This window comes from Arvicanthis niloticus, unplaced genomic scaffold (genome assembly GCF_011762505.2).
Source record: "Arvicanthis niloticus isolate mArvNil1 unplaced genomic scaffold, mArvNil1.pat.X pat_scaffold_560_arrow_ctg1, whole genome shotgun sequence".
Lineage (NCBI taxonomy): Eukaryota > Metazoa > Chordata > Mammalia > Rodentia > Muridae > Arvicanthis > Arvicanthis niloticus.
The window spans coordinates 3,547-12,136 of NW_023046186.1; the positions used below are offsets into that span (position 1 = coordinate 3,547).

At 46.9% G+C, this 8,590-nt stretch overlaps 1 long non-coding RNA gene across 1 annotated transcript; it reads left to right on the top strand.

The window, feature by feature from the left end:
- The first annotated feature begins 767 nt into the window (after window positions 1-767).
- LOC117702193 (uncharacterized) lies at window positions 768-7,610 on the top strand. The gene is made up of 3 exons (XR_013070341.1): window positions 768-1,290; window positions 4,055-4,168; window positions 6,615-7,610. It is a non-coding gene; the product is annotated as an uncharacterized LOC117702193 (long non-coding RNA).
- Window positions 7,611-8,590: the final 980 nt, after the last annotated feature.

Sequence of the window (8,590 nt, forward strand, 5' to 3'; positions counted from 1 at the left end):
CGGTGAGCTCAGCTCTTGTTTCTAGTTGCTTTTGGCAGATCGTGTTTGGTTTGATAAAAACCTCACACCCACGTACAACGTGCCAGCTTAATTATAAGAACCACATACCAAACATGAGGCTTTACATATTTTTTTTTTTTTTTTTTGCGTATGTTTTCTGATTTACAGAAGGTGAGACGACCCTAACTGATTTCAAAGGAGTAGTGTGGCTTTGGAGCAGTGGGTCTATGAAGGCCATTCTCTCTTCTCTAGCACACCATTTGGCCTTCCCTCTACCTTCTGAGCACTGTTTTCTCTGAGTGGTGATTCCATGGGCCCCCAGGGTCCCTGCTGTGACTCCAGTGTCAGGCTAATGCACAAAGTTGTCCTATGGTTTGGGGGTGCAGACATTGGGTAGAGCAACTTAGTTAGTTCCTATTGGGAATGACACGTCTACATACTGGGCTCACTTGGCCTCAGCTGAATCACTTGAGTTCAAAATAGTAATCACGAAAATGGCCAAGCCTGCTGGAGGGATGCACGCCTCCATACTCTGGAGGCCGAGGCAGGAGGATGACTGTGAGTCCCAAGACAGCCTGAGCTAGACAGTGAGTTCCCAGCCAGACTAGAATACATAGATGCTTTTCTCAAAAACAACAAACAATGGCTTAGACTCGGAGGCAGGCTCCAGCTGCTGTGCTAGGTGTCATTTCACCTAGACCTCATCATTCTGTGAGGCAGAAATAAATGGCCGTTTTCTACACAGCCGAGGAACAGAAAGACCACATGTCTTTCTCGTATGTAGTAAGTAGTATGCAAGGCAGACACAGTTAGCTCTTCTCAGCAGGAGGGGCCCTTGGAAGATATCAGGGTTAAACCAGAAATTCCCCCACTCAAAGCCTGGAACTCTCCCAAGGCTAGAGAGTACTGGAGCTTCAGCCGGGGTTGGACACAAGGTCTAGGGATGGAAACTACAATCAGGGAACACTGAGGAAGGGGAGGGTCCCTACCATGTGTTATGTACATGTCTGTGTCCTTACCTGGCCTTCAAAAACTGCCTCATTGGGTCTAGTCACCCTAAAGATACCATCTAAATCCCTCTGTGACACGCTTTCCAATTAAATGACTCTAAAGGTGACCACGGCTCTCTTCTCTCTGTTTTAATTACAGCCACTTGGAGCAAGTGACTATTTGGAATTATCCAAGAACTTTGATACGGTAATCATTCGAAACATTCCACAGTTTTCACTGGCAAAGAGGACGCAAGCACGAAGATTCATCACTCTCATCGATAACTTCTATGACTCCAAGGTAAGGGTGGACGCCATGTTCACAGAGCTATGCATTGTGGGCTGTGAAGTCAGACGGCCTGGGCTGGAATCCCAGATGTACCGACTCCTTCACTGCTCCGTTACTTACTGCAGTAGTGTCAAGCACCATTGCAAGTTGCTTTGTGCGACATCCGTGTCTCATTATCCCACAAGGAGATTGCGCATGTCAGACCGAGTGCTCGGTGCTCACACGTCAGACGGAGAATGAAGAATGACCCTTTACCTTATGGAAATGCTCCCTGTGATCCCCCAGTGCTGCCCAGGAGCTAACCAGCAAGCGACATCGTGGTGTTCTGTTTTTAATCTCTGTGTCTTAGCCAAGCAGTGCCAAGCCATTGCCTGCCCACAAAAGGCAATATAGCCTAGTGGTTAAGGAGCAGACCCTGGCACCAGGCTGTCTGTCCTGGAGACTGAGCGCAGCCTCTGAGATTCAGGCGCCTTTTATAGAAGTGAAGGGTAATAATGATACTTGCATGATTTTGTGAGGAAGAAGGGTAGCAGGTTGCAATCCAGGTGAGCCCCTCTTCACAGTGTATGCACCCAAAAGAAGATACCTACAGTAAAAATAGTTTAAGCATTTTTTTTTAAACCACTCAGATCTCCCTCTGTAGTCTTTGCTCAGAATTAAGCAGTAATTCTAAAACTGAGGAGGTTTTGTAGGGAAGGAGGAAGGAGCTGAAGCTGGGAGAGTTTAGTGCTTCACTTACCCATTCATCCATCTCTGATCCTGAGCAAGATGCTGAGCTGAAAGACAGAGGCAACTGAGACACGGTGGTCGCCATCCCGGAGCCCAGGGCCCAGGGTCCAGGGCCCAAGCAACATCAAGTTCATGTCTGTGGCGATCATGTTCCATTACTAGTTCAGGATGACCACACAGAAAGAGGTCTGTGAGCCTTGGTGTCCAGGAATAGTTGAGAGAGGCCCAGGGAAGTCTTCTGTGGTTGCATCAGAAACTTCATGGCTACTTAAAATCCAGACTCCAGAGCTGCTCCATCTCCACCCTACCTAATGAATACCAGACATGGGGCCTGGCGGCCATGTTTACGTGTTCCTTATAAATGTCCAGGGGATGAAGGGCTGGCTGCACACGGCAGGAGGAGTAGCCAAGGACAAGGGCAGCTAAGCACGAAAGGCAGCCTGCAGACTCTGGTGCAGCAGCTCACGAAAGCCTGCTGTCCTTCTGCATGCAGCAAAAGCCACATGAGGAGGGGTCAGGAGATGTAGACAGTGACATCGGGGGCAGGAGACACAGGCAGTGACATCAGGGAGCTGGGGCACCAGGCTTATCAACGTGAGGTGCTGCCCTGCGCTAATGGTGGATCCCCACCCACCAGGTGCAGTCCGACAGACTGGAGGGTATCGGTGGTTTTCAAAGGGTAAAGGCTTCCTGAGGAAAATAGTGGAGGTGGCGTTGGGATAGAGGGTAAGGACACACATGGTTCATGTTCAAGTTGGAAATGCCTCAAAGAAAATCTGTTCCCCAGTGCCCGGTCGTCTCCTGGCTTCTCATTATTTAAAGGAACAAAAGCTTTACCTGGCAGTGTGTGATAGAACATGCCAGAACACTCAAACACTGCCGACATTTATTCTAACCAAACCACATGTTTAGAGATTTTATTCTCTTTTAAAGTATGCCCAGAATTATCTTATTTCAGAAATTGAGAGCGTTAAGCAGACATTATTCTAGAATGTATTCATGGAGATTTGTGAAATAGGACATATCCATTTAAGTAATGAAAAAAGTGCCAATTGTGATTGAAAGATTTATTAAAATAAAACAGGAATGCAGGTCCCTGAAGCCAACATGTTGTTTTAAAGCATTGGTTATTTACTTGAAAGATGATTTTTGAAAGGCTCACAACAAATCCGGGTTCACAAACATCCGGAGGGGTGTGTTTTGGAGCTGGGCGTGGTGTACATGCCTGTAATCCTGGTGTGTGGGAGGAACAGGCAGGAATAGAATGGGTTGGGGGATAGCCTGAGCTACATCTACCTGAAAGAACAAAATGACACAAAGAGCAAGTATGATAAACTAATGGACATAAAACATCTAAAAGACATAAACTGTTTTCAAGCTGTGATGGCGTCTGCCCACTCTCCTAATACTGAGACACTGATGTGGAGGAAGCAGATGTAGTTCTCTTTGAAGAGTGCCCAGCATTATGCTAATAGAAAAAAAAACATCTGGGGAGATGGCTCCATGGCTCAGGATGAGTACAGCCCTTCCAGAGAACCCAAACCCACGTTGGGCGCTTACAACTGCCTCTAACTCCAGCTCCAGGGACCCCACACCCTCTTCTGAGCTCCGCAGGCACACTTGCGCACACCCACACACAGGCACACATAATTGAAAATAAATATTAAACAGAGAAAGGGGTTCAGGCAGACCTTTGTGGAACCATCATGACCCCAATGGTCCCACCTCTTACTACTCCTGTATTGGGAGATTTTCAACATGAGCTTTGGAGGGGCTATGGACATCCAAACCAGAGAGATAAAGGAAGTCCACCGGAGTAGGACCTGGACTGAGACTGCCACAGGCCTGGGCTTCCCTGTATAAAGCCCCTACTGTCTGCTTCACAGCGTGGTCTAAGCTGTGTGGAATTGCATTGGCAAGTTACGTGATGTTGTTCCAAATGACTAGGAAAAAACACAGACATTGTAAAAGCAGAGGCCAAGCTGCTTACGTGACAGACAGGTTTTATCTTGTGAGCACAGCCCAACCTCCACTCTTCCTGGCTCAGGTGCGTATAATCTGCTGTGCCGCGGCGCCTATCGAAAGCTTGTTTCTGCATCAGCATCACGACAGTGAGTCGGACCAAAGCAGAATACTGATGGACGACTTGGGGCTGAGTCAGGTAGGTGATGCTAACTTCATCTTACTATAAACTGGCTCAAGGGTTTAGAGTTTGATGCACGCCACATTTTGCAGAAGGGATGCAAATATAGTTATACCGTTGAGCGATGCTGTCAGGCCAGTTCTGTCTCAATTTCAGCACATTGAGAGAGTCTCATCTTGGAGCCCCCATTGATTGTGTAAGCCTTTGCTTCATTCTCACATAGCAGGAACAGAGTCCCATAGAGAACCTAGAAAGTCCCAGCTTAAAAAAGAAATCCATGCTTTAGTCCCAGACTTTTCATCAAGGAGACACTTAGAGCACCTCTGGGTGCCCGGCTCAGGCATACTCTGTAGCAAGCAGACTGAGATGGTCTGGGTTTTTCTGGGGTTTGAACTCTGGATTTATCCCAGGCCAATCAGAAGGATTCCCTTTTTCTGTGAAAGCATTAGGGGGTATATTGATCAGCTATGAAACCATTGACCTATTAGTCAAAAGTTTAACTGTCAGTACAGGGGCTGGAGAGATGGCTCAGTGGTTCAGAGAACACTGACTGCTCTTCTAGGGGACCTGGGTTTGATTCCCAGCCCCCCACATGGCTGCTGACAGGTTCTAGGGGGTCTGATGCAGTTTTTCGGCTTCCATGTGTCCCCCATGTACATGCTGCATAGAACACATGCAGACAAGACACCTATACGTGTAAAATAAAAATAATTAAGTCTCAAAAAAAAATGTAATTGCCATCGTTTGACCCCAAGAATGGGGACAGTATTCTTCCGGACAGCATTCTTCCAGACAGCATTCTCCTGGGCCCAGCAGTAAATTCTTGTCAACATGAATAGACATTGTTCATCCTTAGGGCAAACTTTGAAAACCTGATTGCTTTGGGTGTCCAACTCTTCAGGCCACTGTAGCAAAATACCGTAACATCTACGGCTTCTCCAACATGGAAGCTGTTTCTCACAGTTCTCAGTCTGAGGTCAACTTAATTTGTCATATGCCTCACATGGCAGAAGGAGGGAGGGAGGGAGGGAGGGAGAGAGGAAGGAAGGAAGGAAGGAAGGACCATCCTGGGTCTTCTTTTGTGTAGACATTGCTGTTCTTGCGGACTCTCAAGACCTAATCAACAGAGCCCCAAGGCTCTGACACCTCACGTTGCTCCTTTGAGGTCTAAGGTTTCAACATGGACATTTTGGAAGACACAAACATCTGGACTACAGTGGTGTAGGATTACCTGTTTAAACCCCCGAGTGGGAGCCAAAGCAAGGTTAGGTTGCCTCTCAAAGTGCAGGCCTATTTTACATACGTTGCCCTTGTTGATTCAAGGAATGTACCTGAGGGGCTAGTCAGTCAAATTAGTTTCTCAGCGGAGGCTCTTAACATTTTTGCAAGAGTCAGGGTTCAAACATGGGCCCAGGTGAACTCAGGCCATCATGGACAAGTCAGGGAATGTGACGTCAGAGTCCTAGAGTCACGGGGACCCAGTGGGGAAGATGGGCTTAGGAGTATCGAGATTTTCTCTGAAAGAACTCAAGAGCAAACCCCCAAGGAGAGACAGGAAAACCCGAAGCTGTCCTCCTGACCACACACCATGTTGATATTCCCAGTCCTAAGGGTGCTGACTGGCCTTACAGTGAAAGGCTCCCCCGCACACCCCTCAGCAGATACCAAATGCCCTAACTGAGGACCAAAGCAGCTCTCTGCTCTTTACAAAGTGGGATTGCAGACAGATTCTCTGGGGCCGGGAACTACAGAACCTCTCAGTCTCTCAGTCTAGAAGGGCTCCTTAAGGATTGAACTCAGGAGCTTCCTGAAGTATTAGAACTGCTTAGCTCTCCTCTCTCTCTCTCTCTCTCCTCTCTCTCTCTATCTTACGTCTCTCTCTCTCTCTCTCTCCCCCTTTCTCTTCCCCCTCCCCTTTCCCCTCCCACTTCCCCTTCTCCGCCCTCCTCCCTTCTTCCTCTCCCCCTCCCCTTCTTCCTCTCCCCCTTCCCCTCTCCCTCTCACCCTCCCCTTCTTCCCCTTCCCCTCCCCCTCCCCCCTCTCCCCCTCCCCTCCCTGGGGGGTGGTGTAGGGTAAGACAGAGTGTTGTTTTGAACTTACAATCTTCCTGTCTTAGCCTATGGTATTGTGCCTGGCAAAATTATCATTTTGCTATTGGCTGCCCTTGGAGAGAGATTTCTTTCTAGCATGTTCCTTTAATAGGGTTTGCAGTGAACTTCCATTCTGAGCAAAACCTTCTGTACTTGGCTTTGATCTGATACTTTTCCTTTTTTCTTCCTGTTAATTATCTATTGGTTTAAATCAGTTGACACTTTAGTCTCATTTGAGAGGTTGTCTATGGAAAAGTATATTATCTAAATCAATAGGGCTGCAGGTTTCTTTAAACTGGGATTTGTTTCTGCAAGTCTTCCTTCAGAGTAAACGTTTACTCAGGGCTGGCTCTGTCTGTCTGTTCTGCTCACAGGACTCCGCGGGGCTCTCCATGTTTACTGGGGAGGAGGAAATCTTCGCTTTTCAGCGCACCATTTCCCGGCTCACAGAGATGCAGACTGAACAGTACTGGATTGAAGGGGACAGAAGCAGGAAGTAACTGTCACTTTCACAAGAATAAAAAAAGGTGACCGGTTAAGGTTGCAGACAGTGAGCTGTCACTGCGTCACTGTGAGAGGTGACGGGCTCACTTCCTCAGCAGCTGTGCACTTTGCCCTGACTGCTGCGTCTGAGGCAGTGGACGGGCACACTGAAGAAGTCTCTCCTTTGTAGGTCCGCATTTATTTGGACCTATTTTTGCATCATAAGGTGGAGTCATCACTTGAAGATTACTGCAGAGCCTGACGTGTTGGCACCTGGCTGAGTCACTATGGTTCAAACAGGCGGAGAACGCAGGATATCTGTGCATCCCCAGGCTTCGGTTGCACGGTAGTCACACCTCAGAAATACATTTGCTATAAGAAGCAGGAAGAATCTTACTTTTCAGGTTAAAACAAAGAAAGCTTTCTGAACATACACTGAAAGGAAAAGCATTTTACATTGGCCTCTGTATTTCTGTTTGTTGGTTGGTTATGAATGGCTTTGAGGTTTCCACTGAGCTAGAGAGAACCTGTGTCTAACCCGTTGGTCTAGGTTGGCAGGCAATACCTGATCCCTGATGGGTTACAAAACCATCATGTAAGGAGCAAGTGGAAAATTTCAGCTAATAGGCAGGTCTCCCCTCTGACAGACAGCCAAGGTGGGGCAGGTACCAGGATCATGACTGACCAAGGCTGGAGGAGCCACACCCACACCCACAGCAGCGTGGACCACCCCCATCACCTGAGGTTCCCACTCTGTTGACCAGCATCTGCTTGCACAACAGTGTCTACTCTCTGTCCTTGATCCTGAGTCGCAGAGTTGGGCCTCATAGGAAACTGGAAAGGACACTTGACAAATCTTCTGTAAATAAAAGCTGAATTCTCCTTCATTGACTGTGTCTGATTCATTTAAGTAAAATCCATCTTTGCTGAGTTTTATCACCAAAGGAAACTGGGTTGCAGTTATTTTTAAAGGGCTGGAGCGATGACTTGGTAGCTAAGAATGCTTGCTGATCGTGCACAGGACCAGAGTTCAATTCCTACCCATGATGGGTGGCCCAAACCAACCTGCGACTCTAACTCCAAGGGATCTGATGCCTTCTTCTAGCCTCCAGGGGCATACATACTCATGTGCCCACACAGACAAACATGCATACATATGCACATGCTCATGCTCATGTACCCACATAGACAAACATACTACATACATACATACATATATACATATGCCCATGCTCATGTACCCACACAGACAAACATACATACATACATGTGCACATGCTCATGTACCCACACAGACAAACATACATACATACATACATATGCCCATGCTCATGTACCCACATAGACAAACATACATACATATGCACATGCTCATGCTCATGTACCCACACAGACAAACATACATACTACATACATACATATGCACATGCTCACGTACCCACACAGACAAACATACATACACATAATTTTTTTTTTAAGTTTTGTTTTTAAAAGAAAAAGAGAATCTTAAATTCTGGGCCAGTGAGAAGACTCAGTGGACAAAAGAGCTTGCTGCACAACCATGACAATGTGGGTTCAATCCCCGGAACCCATAGCTGAAGGGGAGAACCAGTTTCTCAGTGTTGTCCTGACTGTCACACCCATGCCCGTACTTACCACACATACACACATAATAAAAATAATTTTAAAGACTTAATTCCTCTTCAGAAAAGAAAAACTATGTCCCTCCCTCAAATGATACAAAAATCAACCGTTTGGGAGAGTAGTCAACTGTATGGCTCATGTCAGTGTAAATACATTCTGTGAGGCTGTCATTTAATGATCTGTGCACATCATTTTATTTTGGATATTAACTCTTTTATGTCAA